Source organism: Mesocricetus auratus, unplaced genomic scaffold (assembly GCF_017639785.1).
Source record: "Mesocricetus auratus isolate SY011 unplaced genomic scaffold, BCM_Maur_2.0 Super-Scaffold_100015, whole genome shotgun sequence".
In the NCBI taxonomy this organism is placed as follows: domain Eukaryota; kingdom Metazoa; phylum Chordata; class Mammalia; order Rodentia; family Cricetidae; genus Mesocricetus; species Mesocricetus auratus.
In genome coordinates, this window is record NW_024429198.1 from 6276813 (window position 1) to 6292557 (window position 15745).

At 39.9% G+C, this 15745-nt stretch overlaps 1 protein-coding gene across 8 annotated transcripts in view; it reads left to right on the top strand.

Annotated features, from left to right (window-relative positions):
• Positions 1–15745, top strand: part of Prlr (prolactin receptor) — a 174558-nt gene that overhangs the window by 106411 nt on the left and 52402 nt on the right. For 5 of the 8 annotated variants that reach the window (XM_005078000.4, XM_021231780.2, XM_021231781.2 and 2 more), the window contains exon 2: positions 14201–14265. The gene's annotated coding sequence lies outside the window, so the exon portion shown is untranslated. The remainder of the gene's footprint in view (positions 1–14200; positions 14266–15745) is intronic. The other 3 variants (XM_013119047.3, XM_040757627.1, XM_040757626.1) reach the window with 1 other exon arrangement.

Here is a 15745-nt window from a genome sequence, read left to right on the forward strand (position 1 = left end):
CCAGGCTGATTGATGCCTGGGAATCCAGCATGGGACTCATCAAGACCCCCTAAATGGGGGTGTCAGTGAGGAGGCTTAGGTAATCTATCAGTATTCATCCCAAGTATACACATGGACTTTGGACTCCCATCTAACAATGTGAGATGCGCTCTCACCCTGAACTATTGGGGGATGGTCTAGGCCCTGCTCTGGATGAAATGACAGACTATGGACACCCCCATGGAGGGCCTCACCCTCCCTGGGGAAATGAGGGGATATTGGAGGAGGTAGGGGGGAGGGCACGGGAGGAGGGGAGGGAAAGGGAGAAGGACCTGGAACTGACTTGTGAAGCAACCTTGTTTCTAATCTAAATTTAAACTTAAAAAAAAAGTCATAGCTCATTCCCCTGTTCTCCCCATTCTCCTTAACATCCAATGCCCAGTCTGCGACAATCACTAAGCCACTTTTCTTTGCTGCTGCATTTTTCCATAAGTTTCTTCCTCTGACTAGATCTTGAAATATTTCCCTTATGTTTTTTTACAACAAATTCAACATTCAAGTTACATATTAAAGCCTTGATGCATTTTAATTTATTTTTGTGCATAATGGGAGATAAAGATCTAGTATCCAATTTCACCAACACTATTTGTTACAGAGCCTGTCTCTCTTGATTGACAGCTTTGTCCAATATTAGAAGACTACAGCTACATGGGTTTATTTCAGATACTTAGTTCTACTGTTCTATATGATCATTTTGTTCTGTGCCATGCTATCACTAGCAAAGCAATTTCTATTTATGCTTATGAAGAGTGACTGTTTACAAGATTACCTAATGATAGTGGCATGAAATAAGATTTTGGTAGTTACATCTGTGGTTTTCAACTATCTTAATCGATAGTTGCTTGTAATGAAATATTTCAACAATATGCAGAAGGATTTTGGGGTTGTTTTGTTTAACTGGCATGTATGTGGGACCCAGAACCTGCCTTTGTGTGCCTGGCTGAAATGTCTGTAACTGGACGTCCTTCCAGGCTCCAGTGTTGTCTATAAGGATCTACTAACTACATAATGCTGTCTGTAATTTTGGCTTCATCATCTCACAGGCTGGTTATACATGAGGAGACACAGAAAAGAAGAGATATATAGAGCAAGGAGATATATAGAGGCTTTTAAAGGTCTTAGGATTCTCCCAGACTCCCTGTTCAGGCTGTTCTTCCTTAAGATGACAAAACCCATCATGTGTATCATTTGTATGTGGAAAACAATGGCCAGCTGAAAATTCTAGGAGCCTAGTGTGGCTGCTTTTTATCATTAGAGTGTTAAGTAGCTCTGAACCTGTTGTTTTCTTGTTCTTATCATCAAATGTTGATCAGTTAGTTCCTATTTCCTAGTTTCTATAATTTGTGATGCTTGGGAAATGTGAATTCAGTGGTGATTAAGATCATTTTTGTGTATCCATTACTTCAATTTCTTGTACATTATTCAACAAACCTCACAACAACACAAAGGGATGGTTATATTCATTCCTGCTTTAAAGATTAAGGAACTGCTACCTTACTCAAGGTCACATGAATACAAAGGTTATATACAGGTTATACACGTGGCTATACAGGTCATACAACTTTCAAATGGAGTAAAACCCTGTTCACAGCCCCTGAACTATGCTGACTACATATAACACATCAAGCTAGCCAGCACCCCATAACTGGAATACAGTTATAACACCAAGAAAAAAAAACCTTTGGATTTTTTTTAATAAAAGTGATTGATTCAGTTACACCACTTTAGGTAATGATGTCACTAAAACCCCTAAGGGGAAATAATAAATGAGAACCTGGAACGAAGCAGTTGAAACAAACTTGAGACTGAAAACACCTCAAAGCAAAGCAAGCTAGCTGGTCTCTAACTCCCCAGCGTGGAGAAACAAGACTCCTAGTTTATAAAGACTATTCAGAACTGAGCACAGCACTCACAGGTGAAAATGAAAACCCCCGGCACACCGAGAAAGCTGCTTCGTTTCTATCAGCTGATGAGTCGGTGGTGGTCCCTGGTATCTCAGGCCTTGACTTAGTGGTGTAAGACGGTCATCGCTGCACTTTGGAATTCACCTGGAACACAGAAGAGTAAGCCGAAGTACAGCTTGTCATACTGTAAGTTCAGCTTAACAAGGCAACATCAGCTAGTGAAATAAACAGCTAGACTGAGAAAGGGAAGCCAGCATTGACACAAACTACTAATGTATTGCTCCAAGATGGCCCTTAACTGTCGCCCCAAGAGAGAGAAAACCATTTAAGGGCCTAAAGAAATAGCATTTAGACGTTCCCTAATGGGACAGAAGTAGTAAGGAAATGAAAACAGATCTCCCCACTAGCAGTCCCTCTAAAAACAGGCTCCCTTATTACACAGCATAAAAGATGAAAACTTTTTGGCTACTAATCCTAAATAATCCTAAACCTTGGATACTAAGACTAGGAAATATTTACTCTCTTTCATTTCCAGGTAAAGATGGGATGTTCTCACTTCAGATCACCGTGACCATAACAATTCTCTGTATTAATTAGAAGAGTATGTTCTTTCCTCGAGAATCGTATTTAGTGGCTTCCAACTTTTTAAAAAATGTAACTTTTTGTAAACCTCATGGGGATTTAAAGAACAGAACAAAGGTAACACTTAAGAACTGCTTTAATATTGCAATCAATGGGGGGTTAATTTCCTTTGAGTTTAGGATTTCCTGCTTCTGGAGATGGGATCGAGTACCTCACACACACTAGGCATGTGCTGGAACCCCGATCCACAGCCTCAATCCTTGAGCTTTCTAGAAAAATATGTTTATCACTTCCAGGCTTTTTTTTCTTGCTGGTTTTTCTGCTCTGTCCGCTTTAGTAGCAGCCTTGGCTTGTAAATGTTCCTCACTTTATCTTAAACTTACTCTGATGGGCTCTCAGCTAAAATAAACTGAAAGCCATTCTGTTCAGGTCCACTGCTAGGGGTCACCTCTTTGCCATGCTCGACCAATGGCCACCCTGGTTACCAATTTCCAAAGAACCACACTCATGCTGCAGTTATTCTCTGGACTGAAACAACCCCCGGAATTTTACGTTGTTCAGCTACTCTCTTGTTTATAAGAAATGGCTATAGTTTGTGACACTCCCTGTTAGTCAGTCGAGGCTACCTGGACTTTGGTTCTTTCTAAATATCATCAACATTACTTCTTATTTATTTTACATTCATCCTCCAAGGGATTTAAAGTAATCTGCTTCTGCTTCTGCTTCGTATATGACTCTGGCAGTTCTGTGACTCTGGGCAGGTTGTAACAATAAGAAGACATATGGCCCTCTTGCTTTTTCCCTGTTACAGAGATCTTCCCACATCCCTTCTCTCATCAAAGTCACTACCCTTTGAGAATTCCAACTTGTCTAGATGCCCCTGGTAAAGCTAGAGTGCAGAAAACCTTGCTCAAAAATGTCAGTATGCCTCTGATAATATGCCAGCTGGGAAGACTTACTTGAATTACAGTGTGATGTTCCAACTTCGTTTTCAATACTGGTTTGCAAAGAAATTTCCATCTTAATGTTTGTCAGGAGTAAGATGTGCAGCAGCAAGTAAAGAAAAGGAGAGACCATGGTTTGAAAAATGATGAGGTTTACATGGGAGGGATTGCAGGAAGGCAAAGGAAAAGAGAAATGATGCAATTATCTAATTGCAAAAAAAAATTATTTTGTTTTCTGAGTAGTTTTGTTTTTTCTGTGTAGCTCTGACTGTCCTGGAACTCTCTATATATTCCAGGCTGGCCTCGAACTCAGAAATCTGACTGCCTCTGCCTCCCAAGTGCTGGCATTAAAAGTGTTCACCACCACCACCTGGTGCAGTTTTTTTTATTTAAATGTTAAAAGAAAGTAGGAGGAGGACATCAAAACTGCCAAAAGCGAGAGGTAGAATGGGTACTTTGTCAAGAATGCACACAAAGAATTTCTTGGCACGAAATGAATTTAAGAATTTGGACTAGATATGAGTAGCTGGAAAGAGCCGGGAATTTTCCCCAGCAAATTATTGAAAAAATACCTAAACGTTTTAACAGAAGTTGTAAATGCAGATTAAATTGTCTCTACAGTATCCTAGAAGCAGCATACAACAAGCTGAACATCTACTTATGAGTCCTGTTTACACAGTCCAAGCCCTCTGTAAGAGTTCACGCAGCTCTGTATTCACACACACACACACACACACACACACACACACACACACACACACACCTACAGTGACAAGGAACATAGTCTTGCCAGAGTGGTCCTTATCTTCCTGAATCTCCATAGTGATGACAAAGTTATTCTGCCAAGCCGAAAAATTATGCCTGGTAGCAGACAAGTAAGAGTCCAGAAACATGCTTCATTAATGCTTTTTGAATACAACTCTGCCTCCATGTCATTTCCACTTGTTTGAGGGTGCAGTGATTTAGATGTGTCTCCAAAAGCTCTGATGTTGGGTAATTAATTCTCAGTGTGTCTGTGTTGAGAGACAGACAATAGAGCCTAATAGGAAGCAATTAGGTCATCCCTCACAAAGGCTTACTTATAAAAGCAAGTTCACTCTGTCGTGTACCCTCTCCTCTTTCTCGCTTTCTCTGATATGCACTGTCTTGAACTCTCCCATTCCACCATTGGATGATATGGCCCTAAGGCTTTCACTGACTTAGGGAAAATGTATCTGACCTGGACTTCCCAGTACCTAGAACTGTAGAAAGTAAGGCAGGGAGTGCCTTTGAATATGTTCTCCTAGAGGCGATAACTATTTTGAATGAACTGAGGACAATCCCAAAGTCCCTGAGAAGAACACATTATCTCCCCACCTTCTGCTCCCTCTAGTCTTCTATATTTTCTGTACCTTTTCCTTTTCCTCTGACAAATTGAATCTTACAATTCTTCAACATATTTTAGTTTTAAAAAATCACTTGACGATACATGCATCACTGTTGTACTTACATGATTTCCTCCCTCCCCTTTCCTTCTTTGGATGCCTCCCACAACACCACTCACTCAAAGGCTCATGACCTCTTCTTCTATGATTACTGCTGCACATATATACATACATATGCATATGTGTTTGTATACAACCTTCTGAGCCCATTTAGTGTCACACTTATGTATGTATGATTAGACCAGTTTGGGTTGAATAACCTATCAGGGGCACCTTCCTAGAGAAGTCTGATTTTCCCGAATCAGTCAATGACTGCTACTATGAAGCTCTTCATCCAGACTGGAACCTTGTGAAATTTCTCCTACCCACTCTGACGTGCAGACTGGTCTTGTCTTTACATAGACCTTCTTAAGCAACTACACAGTTGATATTTCATAGGAGGAACATCACTTGCCAGGTCTAGATGCCTCTGCTACCAGCAGGCATCCTGATCCTCTGGCTGTTACAATCTTTTCAATCCATCTTCTGTAATATTCAAGCCATAGGTGTAAGAGTTGTATTATAGATGTGCCAGTTGGGGCTGAACACCTCCTGGTCACTTAATCACTATATTTTGACAGGTTGTGAATTACTGTGGTGGCTTCTTCAATGAGAGATGAGAGCCACACTTATCTGAGTGTATAAAACAGCATGAACCATGGTCATGACTCTTGGTTGCCTCCCAGAACTTGGTGGTACATTGCTGAAGAAACCACACTTCAAAAACAGATACATCAAGCTGAATCTGACCGAAATGCCCCATTCCCAAGGACAAGTTCACATGATACTAGAAAGTGATATGTAAGTTGTCACTGGAAAAAAGAAGTCAATATTCCTACGGAGCTATAAAGCCTACAAACCACAAAAATGACAAATCTGGCAAGATATCTCCAAAGGTATAATGGTGGAACTATTATCTTGGGAGTAATCAACAGCCATCTAATTGAACTACAGGCACACTTAATAGGAGGGAGCTCATGCCTAACACTGGAAACCTGGTGACTATACACATGGCTAGACTCTACAAAAGACCCTACTATTGTCATTATTCTAAACCAGTATAACTTATAACTGTATTCTAAGTAACAATATTTTGTTAATTCTTTAAGAATATCACACAGGCATACAATGTGCACTGATTATCATCCTTGACTTCTATGATTAACTCCTCCCATCTCTACTCACCCACTCCCCATCTACTTCCAACTTCATATCCCCTTTTATTTATGTACCCCAACTAATGTAGTGTCTGCTGCCCATGCATTACACTGGAGTATACTCCACCTACCAAAGGCCACACCTTGCATGAAAACTGACTCTCCCCGCCCCAGCAGGGAGCCATCAATAGCAAGGCAGTCATAGCAACTCAGGGAGTTCATGAGCCTCCTGACTGGATCTTAGTCATTTGCAGGTTACTATAGCTGTTATAAGCTCATGAGTGCAGTGGTTATCTCTCGTACAGAAAGCACTGTTTTGCTCTGGTCCTTTTTGATTTGTAGCTCTTACAATATTTCTTTGCTGGTTTCAGGAGCTGAGAAATGCTTATGGTATAGATGCCCTATTTATAGCTGCCACTCTTAAAACTCTAAAGGGAAAAGGAATTCAGTTAAAACAACAGGGAAGTTCAGTTGAAGCCTGGGCAAGTTTGCACCGCTACAGCATCACAAATATGATTCACCTGACAGGGATGGGAATGTGTAATTGAAGACTGCAAGTAACTATTTATTATAAACTACACTGTGATTTAAATCTACAGGATGATTTAATGTCCCTCCTAAAAGACTAAACATTGTTTAGAGCTGGATCCTTGAGTCGAGGACAATAAACATGGAAGACAATTTACTTATGTGAGGATCCTCAGCTACTACCCAACATTTTCAGATATCAAAAACTATTTCCTGAATAAATGTGTAGGTGGACAAATGAACAACTGACTATGGCTTCTTTTCCATGATGGAATTTTTACAGGTTCTCTCCAAAATGTCACTTAGGTTTTAATCACTTTTTTAAATTAGTACTCTATTTAAGAAGCTTGGTTCTTCAAATGTACTTATGAAGATTAGACAAAACCATGCCTTTGAGTGGTTAGGAGTAGTGTCTGGCAGTTAATTAATGTTAACCAATTATTTTCTTTCTGTTTTCTAGCCATTGAAAAAAAGGATTATGCCAATGCCTTCAGGCTCACTAATCGGAAAATCATTTTGTAATCCACTAATGAAAAGAGATCTGGAGGAGCAATCAGCTCCTACTCTTTGTTTTCAACTGGGCCACCCACACCCACAACAACCCCTTGGAGCTAGCTGGCACCAGTAAAACACAAACAAAATCCTGGATTCTTTCACTTCCTCCTCTGGACTGTTTAGTTAGCCCCTGACCTTTGGCCAAGCCTTCAGTTCCCAGTCAGCACTTGCCTGTTGCCTGTTGGACCTGATGTCTGAACTGACTTTACCTTAGTTGACTCTCTCTCTCTCTCTCTCTCTCTCTCTCTCTCTCTCTCTCTCTCTCTCTCTCTCTCTCTCTCTCTCTCTCTCTCTCTCACCTCTCTCTCTCACCTCTCTCTCAGCCCAATGAAGATTTTGGAATTTCTCTTTGGTTCCAACAAGGTTTGCCTCTGCCCCATATGGGTCAAAATTTTCAAACTGTAGTTGTCATTAATATTGAGATTCATTCCTCAAAACTGGGATATAGGACTGACATTCTTCATGTTTCTCTGTATCAGGAACAGAAAAAAAATTAATTTCAACAAGCATCAGATTTTCTTGGGGTTTTTTCTTTCTTTCTCTATTTTTTTAATTTAAAATAGAGTCAAACTTGTTTTACAGGTCAACCCCAAGTCCCTCTCCCTCCCCTTCTCCCCTGCCCCCCTTTCCCATCCCCTTTCTGCTCCCCAGAAGGGGTGAGGCTTCAAAGTCTGTCATATCCTCACATCAGGGCATAGGCCCTTCCCCATGTGTCTAGGCTGAGAGAGTATCCCTCTATGTGGAGTGGGCTTTCAAAGTCTATTCATATGCTAGGGATAAATACTGACAGTATTTATCTCTTGTTTTATTTTTGTGGGGCTCAGACTCAGCTACTCACCAAGAGTGGAGTCCAAATGATTTCTTGGATGTACTTCTGTTTTCTTCCTTCAAGACCTTGTGTTTGCATATTGGTATGAGGGACTGAATCTATTGCCAGAATGCTTGAAGCCTCTCTTATTTTCTGAGTATACCTGGAAATTTATCAGCTAAAGACTAACCTTGAGCTCATGTCAATAGATAAGGCACGGCTTTGGTGAATTCATCAGTTACAATGACACCAGCAGCTCTGGGTAGACAAGAAATACTTGGTGTCTTTTTACCCTTTGACTTGTGAGAGATTTCCATGCACAATGTCATTTGTTAGTTACATAACCTGAGTTCTATGCTCTTGGAAACATAGAATTCTTGACTTGCTTGCTTCATAACAAACTCTACTTTATAGACACCATGTCTTCTCTTACTGAGAAGCAAAAGATTGAACACAGGACTACAAATGGGATCTAATGAAGGCACTAACAAATTCACACTTTCACCTCTCTGGGCTTCATGCTCTACTTTTAATATTGTGACCAGACTGGCCTTCAACTCTTAATACTCTAATGGTCTTAATATTGGAGAGAGAGAAAGAGAGAGGTATTTGTTGCTTCCTGGAGATAACAGATGATTTGGTTTTTTATTTATTCAATGTATTTTTGTCATATTCCTTCCCATACTCCTCCCTATATACCCCCTTTTCTAGCCTCTCTACTTCATTTCCTTTCTCTTGCTTTGAAAACAAAAGCACATACAACAAAACAATAAAGAAAACATGGAGTTCATTTTGGGTTGTCCAAGTATTTCTGAGCATGAGGCCTGCGCTGGAGTGTAGTTGATGTGCCCAGAGTCACTGCACTGAAAGAAGTAATTTTTCCCTTTCCCAATAACTATGCATTGAAAATACCTTTTGCTAAAGTTGGGACTTTGTGACCATTTCTCTTTCTTCATACTTTGACTTTGTCCTGTTTGAATGTGGTCAAGTCTTGTGCACACTATCACAATCTCTGTGAGTTCACATGTGCATCATTCTTGTTATGTCTGGAAATTGTTGTTGCCATGGAGTCATCCACAACCTATGGCTTTTAAATTCTGCCTTCTCTTACATATCAATCCCTCATCATTGAGAAGAGTGGTGTTATATAGACATTCCATTTGGGGCCGAGTGCTTTGAAGTCTGTCACTCTATACACACTGTCTCTGAGCTAACTACCATCTACTGGAAAAGTTTTTTAACAAGGGTTCCATGATGCAGTGATCTACGGATATAACGACATGTCATTAGGAGATATTTTATTGCTATTTTCATTTAGGCTTCCACCTAGGCCCATGACTACCTAGTCTCCAGTTCTTAACCTCTTGAACAGTGCCAGACATGGATTCCATCTCATAGAGCAGGCTTTAAATCTTATCAAAAGGTGGTTGGTTACTCCAAGAACATCCATGCCACTATTGTACCAGTGGGTGTACCTTGCAGACAGATTGCTATAACAGCTCTCAAGCACTGGGTGAGATGATCACTTTCCTCCTCCAGTAGCATGGATAATACCTCCCAGCACTGTGAATGTCAGTCAAGAGAGGTGAAAGTTCTATTTGAGCACCAGCTTGATTCCTCCATGAATGTGTTGTCTTTAGTAATGGTGTATTATAGTCAGGTTTTGGAAGATAACCAATATCATTGACAATAACTTGTAATGTTTGGGGGTGGTCAGTGGGTCTGCTTTTCCCAATGACTCAAAAAAGATATAGGTGATTCCTGATTATGGGTTTTACTTAGTAGCATATGATATCCACTTGGGACATTGTCTCCCCCATTATATTGTAACTCCACTTAAATTCCATTTATATATGTATATATTATAGGAAACTTCAACAGGAGTAGGTTTTGTGGCTTTTCAAGAGACCTTTAATGTGAGTTGTCCCTTCCCATATTCTTTCCTCTACCCTGCCCACCTAAATCCCTCCCCCATTTAATCCGCCTATTCTAGTTTCCTCTTTATCGCTTTAAAATAATGCATTTATTTCACCATCCTTGGTCAATGGAAGATCAGCTCCTCTTGTACCCTAATCCCTTCCTATTTAACCTTGGTGATTATTCTGATTGAAATAGATATATCTAAAGCTTAAAAGCTAACATCCACATATAAGAGAAAAAACAATATCCATCTTTCTGAGTCTCGGTTACCTCACTTGGAATAATTGTTTCCAGTCCATCCATTTACCTGCAAATTTCATTTTTCTTAATGACTGAATAATATTTCATTGTATAAATGTACCACATTTGTATTATCCATTCATCAGGAGATGGACATGTAGGCTGTTTGCAATTCCTGGTTCTTATGAATAAGCAGTAATGAACATGAATGAGCACGTATCTCTGCAGTAAAATGTAGAGTCCTCTGTGTATATGTCCAAGAGTGGTGTAGCTGGAACTTGAGGTAGCTTTTTGATGAAGCTCCATACTGATTTCCATAGTGGCTGCAAGTTTTCATTCCTACCAGTAACGAATAAATGTTGTGCTTTCTCCACATCCTTGCCAGCATCTGCTGCCATTTGTTGTTGTTGTTGTTTTAATCTTGACCATCTTGACTGTGGTAAGATGAAATTTCATAGTAGTTTCTCAGTCATTTGTATTTCATCTTTTGAAAACTGTTTATTTCTGTGTCCTGTGTTTTAATTGAGTTGTTTTATTGATTTTGAGGGACATTTTTTTAGTTCTTTGTATAGTCTAGGCACTATTCCTTTGTCAGATGGATAATCGGTAAAACTTTTTCTCCATTCTCTAGCTGCTCTACTCAAATGATGCTCTCTACAGTACAGAAACGTTTGAACTTCATGAAGTCCCATTTATTAACTATTGGTCTTAATGCTTGTGCTATTCAGATCCTGTTTAAAAAGTTCTTTCCTGTGTCAATGAATTCAAGTCTATTCCCTACTTTCTCTTCTATCACACTCAGTGTATTTGGTCTTATGTTGAGTTCTCTGATCCATTTGGAGTTGAGTTTTGTGTAGGGCAATAGACATGAATCTATTTTCATTCTTCTACACGCAGTTATCCATCTGGTTTAACCAGCACCATTGTTGAGATAATGTTTTTTCTCCAGTATGTAGTTTTGGATTCTTTAAAAAAAAATAAGGTTTCTGTGGATGGGTGGAGTTATGTATGCAACTTATATTCTATTCCATTGATCAGTGTCTCTGTTTTTATAACAATGCTGTGCTGTTTTTACTACTGTAGTTCTGTAGTATAATTTGAAATCTAGAGAACCTAAAAGACATGGATATGTGTGTGTATACATATATACATGGATATATGTGTGTGTGTGTGTGTGTGTATATATATATATATATATGTATATATATATCCCCTAGTGGAATAAAAACAGTAATTTAAAAATATCCCAATTGAAAAAAGCCCGAGGCCAGATGGATTCAGTGCAGAATTCTACCAGGCCTTCAATGAAGAACCAACACCAATATTCCTCAAATTATTTCATAAAATAGAAATGGAAGGAGACTTTCTGAATTCTATGTCTATCAGGGTTGTACAGTAATAGGTAAGCCAGGATTTTAGGTGAAATCAGTGTGACTATGCAGTATGTTTGTGGGCAGGGCTGAGAGAATTAGGAAAACTGTCACCAGTTTTCTGCACAAAAAGAAGTGAGCAAGGGTGATTTTCTGGAACTCACTGACAGGCAGAGTTATAAAATAAAGGCTGCCCAACTGAATAACATGGCTACAAAGATGTACCACCACTGCAACTAAGTCACAGAAAAAACAGACATGGAAGGAAAGAATACCCTATCATGCCCATTCCTCTGCCTGATGCAGTCGAACTCTCCCTGAAGATGAAGGCAAGGGCGCCCAGTAGGGCAGAACCATCAATCCCAGAACAGGAAAAGAATAAATATGGGAGCAAAGACAGAGATTGGCCAGGGTTAAGTGTCATGCAAGACATTTGATACGTGCTAACGAATAATAGGAATAATAGAGGAGCAAATGATGAGAGCCCAAGACCCACCATTCAATAAATACTTTGTGGAGGCTTCTAAAACTACAATTCCCTTGATGCCCTTGATCTCCAAAACCCTCATTACTATTGTATAGTATTTCAGACTGTTCACCTCGATGTAGCCTCTGACCTGTGTCCTGCTGCCTCTGTGCCCTTCTCCAACCTCAGCTAACCCCTTGGGATTTCCAACAAGAGTATAAACAAAGTGTAGATTTCACTTGGATGGGAACAGAGAGGAGCAAGGGCTGTTCTGAACAGTTAGGACATTATCAAAGACAGAATATTTAATAGTTTTGAAATGAAAATGTGTGTCACTGTACCTTATGGAGAAACTTTGGTGACTTACTTCTAGGAAGCCTGCCCCAGATATCTGTGTCACAAGCTGTGGCTTCACCAGACACCTCGTTACCAAATGTCTTTTGGATGAATGTCTTTTGCTCCAATAGCTTTCATCATATCACAAGCTTTGATTGCAGACACAAATCAACTGGCTAATCAGAGCAGCAATGTTGACAAATTAGTGACTGTGTAAGGGTTTCAGAGTTATGAAGGTACTGGTGGCCACCATGGGTCTCCTGCTGGTCATTTCCTCCTCAGTTAGTTGAGGAAACATGAAGAACATTGAGTACTAGCTTCCTTAAGGAATGATTCCTAGAATTCTGGCATTTGAATGCTTAGAAATTATTTGAAAGCATTCTTGGCTGGTTCCACTGGCCAGTTGGCCTTGGCCTGGAATTGTGAGACCAAATTGGACAATAATTATTAATTTATGTTCATAAACAAAAGTCAGCTTAGGGGGAAGAGTGTTTTGGTTTGGTTTGGTTTGTGTATGTGATTCATATATGTATGTGTTTATGTGTTTGTGTATATGTGGTACTTGTATATATGAGGGTTCACATGGATGTAGAGGTCAGAGGTTGATGTCTCATGCCTTCCTATCACTATCTGCATCTAATATACTAAGGCTATGTCATTCACTTGAACCCAGAATTCAAGTGAGTCTACCTAACCCTGCTGGATTTGGCTGATCTAGACAAGCAACTTACTACAAGAATCTGTCTCCACCTCCCATGTTTTCTGGGAACATAGTCAGGCCACAATGCCTCCTTAGCATTTACAGGGGTGCTGGAGATCAGAGATCCAGTCTCAGTCACATTTCAGGGACTTCATCCACTGAGCAATCTTCCCAGCCCTAAAAGTGAGATTTAAAGAGTAGTTCCTGGCATATATAGACCTGTTTTGTGTTGAAATGTTGAAAGACTTTCTTCCTATCTGAGATCTGCATCTCCAGCAGTTATCTATTTCATGTCCCTTAAACCCCAGCCAATTGTTGGGTGGTGTTGGCACATTCCTTTAATTCCAGCACTCAGTAGGCAGAGGAAGGCAGATCTCTGTAAGTTTGAAGCCAGCCTGGTCTACAGAGTGAGCTTCAGGGCAGTCCAAAGCTACTGAGAAACCCTGTCTCCAAAAACAAACAAAAAATAAAACAGGCTAATAAGAAACAAGAGTCTGTAATTTCATACACAAGTCTAGAGTCAGAAATACTAGCTGGGATAAGGTTGTGGCTGTGATTCCTGGAGGGTTCATCATAAGAGGCAAAAGGCTTCATCCTGTATTTCAGCAAACAATCCATTTCTCACTCTAAAAAGCCTTCTCCTTCCAAAGCATTTTTACTTGCTGAGGAAGAATTTAACCTAAGCTTTGAGTAATTAATAGTGGATGAATCTAACTCAACCAATGCCGTGTCAGGATTTATCAGTAACTTCCATGTAGGACCTCCAGTATCAAACTACTTATAATCCCAGTTGGGATAGCTGTATATTAGATAGCAATACTGAATCAATGGTTATTTTCTGACTGTTATTTTCACACTGTTTATAAGAAAAAAGAATGTACTATTCTTAGGAACATAAAATCAAATGATTAGATACAAAGGAAGTATCATGTCTATGACTTAAGACATAGGATGATGAATAATATGTTAATAACCTGGGTATCTGGGTGCAATCAATGGAATTTACTTTTGCAACCTTTATCTAAGCTCGATATTACTTAATAATGAAGTTGCCAAAAAACTAAGTCCCGAAAATGAAAGCTATTATAAGTGAGGCTATTGTGCTGTGCTTTGTGACACAGGAAGCTAGAAATGACAAATATCCTGCTTTGTCAGGTTTGAACTAAAATGAGTCATCTTCTCTTTCAGCTAAAGGACACTTCTCCTGTCTGTGAAGGTGAGCACCACAGATGCTTTGCACATGAGCCCTGAAGGTAAGGAGGGCTTCATCTAGTGGCCAGCTAATTGTCTTCCATTATCCACCTCAACTGAGGAAGGACAGGGACTCAGCTATCTTGATTCTCAAAGAACATCATCTCAAACCATCGATGTTCACGCATGCCACTTTGTGGTCCTCAAAAAACATCTTCAATCTCCATAGTTTATTGTCTCAGAAAACCTGACATTTGTTTCTTTTTCTTGTTTTTTCTCAAAAGCTTTTCATGGTCGATGACCCCTGGTAGCATAATTAGGAGATATTTATTTCCTCTTCATAGTTTTCTGTACTTGGGGGATTTCTTTTGACAATGTCTGTGTTACTTTTATAATCAGAAAGAGAAATATTGCATCTTCTTTTATTTTTCCAACCAGTTCAGTACAAACTCTGTCACCACTTTCTGATTCTTGGCTCAGCCTCCTTAACACTGTCACTACTTGGACCTGCTCCATCCCAGCCAATATTGACAATACTCATACAAGGCAAGTTCTGAACCTTCTCCATCTACTAACAGAAAGGAAGCCCTGAGAGTCAGGATCTTCAGCAAACAGGCCATGGAGAAACCATCTGCACAGATTGCCTCTGCACACGCTGTCGTCAAAGATCTAGACTACTTAAGAAAATAGAGGGTTGCTTGTGTAACTCAGAGGCTTCGCTTTCCTGACCTTCCAGGGAAAGTGAAAACCTCATTAAGATAGGAAATTGACTAAGTTAATGGCTTAAAAGGGTTCTAAGTGAAAATGTTCTGAGATTTCTTTGAGCCACCTTGCAGTATTTACTAGACTTCCAAGAGTGAAGTGGTGACACCCCCTTGAGAGCCATCCCTCACTTCAGTGAAGTCTTGCCTGCCCCTTGGAACAAGGTTTCTCAAACATTGTCAAGACCATCTGACTAAAATAATTGTTTTTTCACACAGACTGCTCTCTGTATGGTAGCACACACCGGGCAACATCAGAGTAGAGCACCACCCCAACAGCAACTTCAACAACCAACAGTGTCAAAACATTGCTTAAGGTCGTGGAAAGGACAAAACCGCCCACCGTGGGTAGTGACAGTAATGTGTTCAGACATTGCCAGATGGCTCCTAAGTGAAATAAAATCCTTCTACCAAAAATCACTTCTCTAAGTTACCTCAGCCCTGGCAGGACCATTTGTCTTTTCATTTAAATGGACTGAAATTCATAGTGTGCAGAGTGAACATTAGGAAATTCTACAGAAAGGATGCCCTAAGTCATCCAGACATTTTGGATACAAGAGGTCCCTGTAACTTGAATGTCCTTCCCTGGGTAGCACATGAACATCAGGACAGATGGATCAATCCAGCTAGAGTTCTATGAACTTCCTCCCTTCAGAGCTTCTGTCCCTTGATTTCACATGGTCTGTGCTATTTGAAAGATAGGCAAATTGAGAGATAATAAGGTTATGCTAAATACTGTAATAATCTTTCCCCAAAGGGGCAAGGAAGTACAGAAAATTGG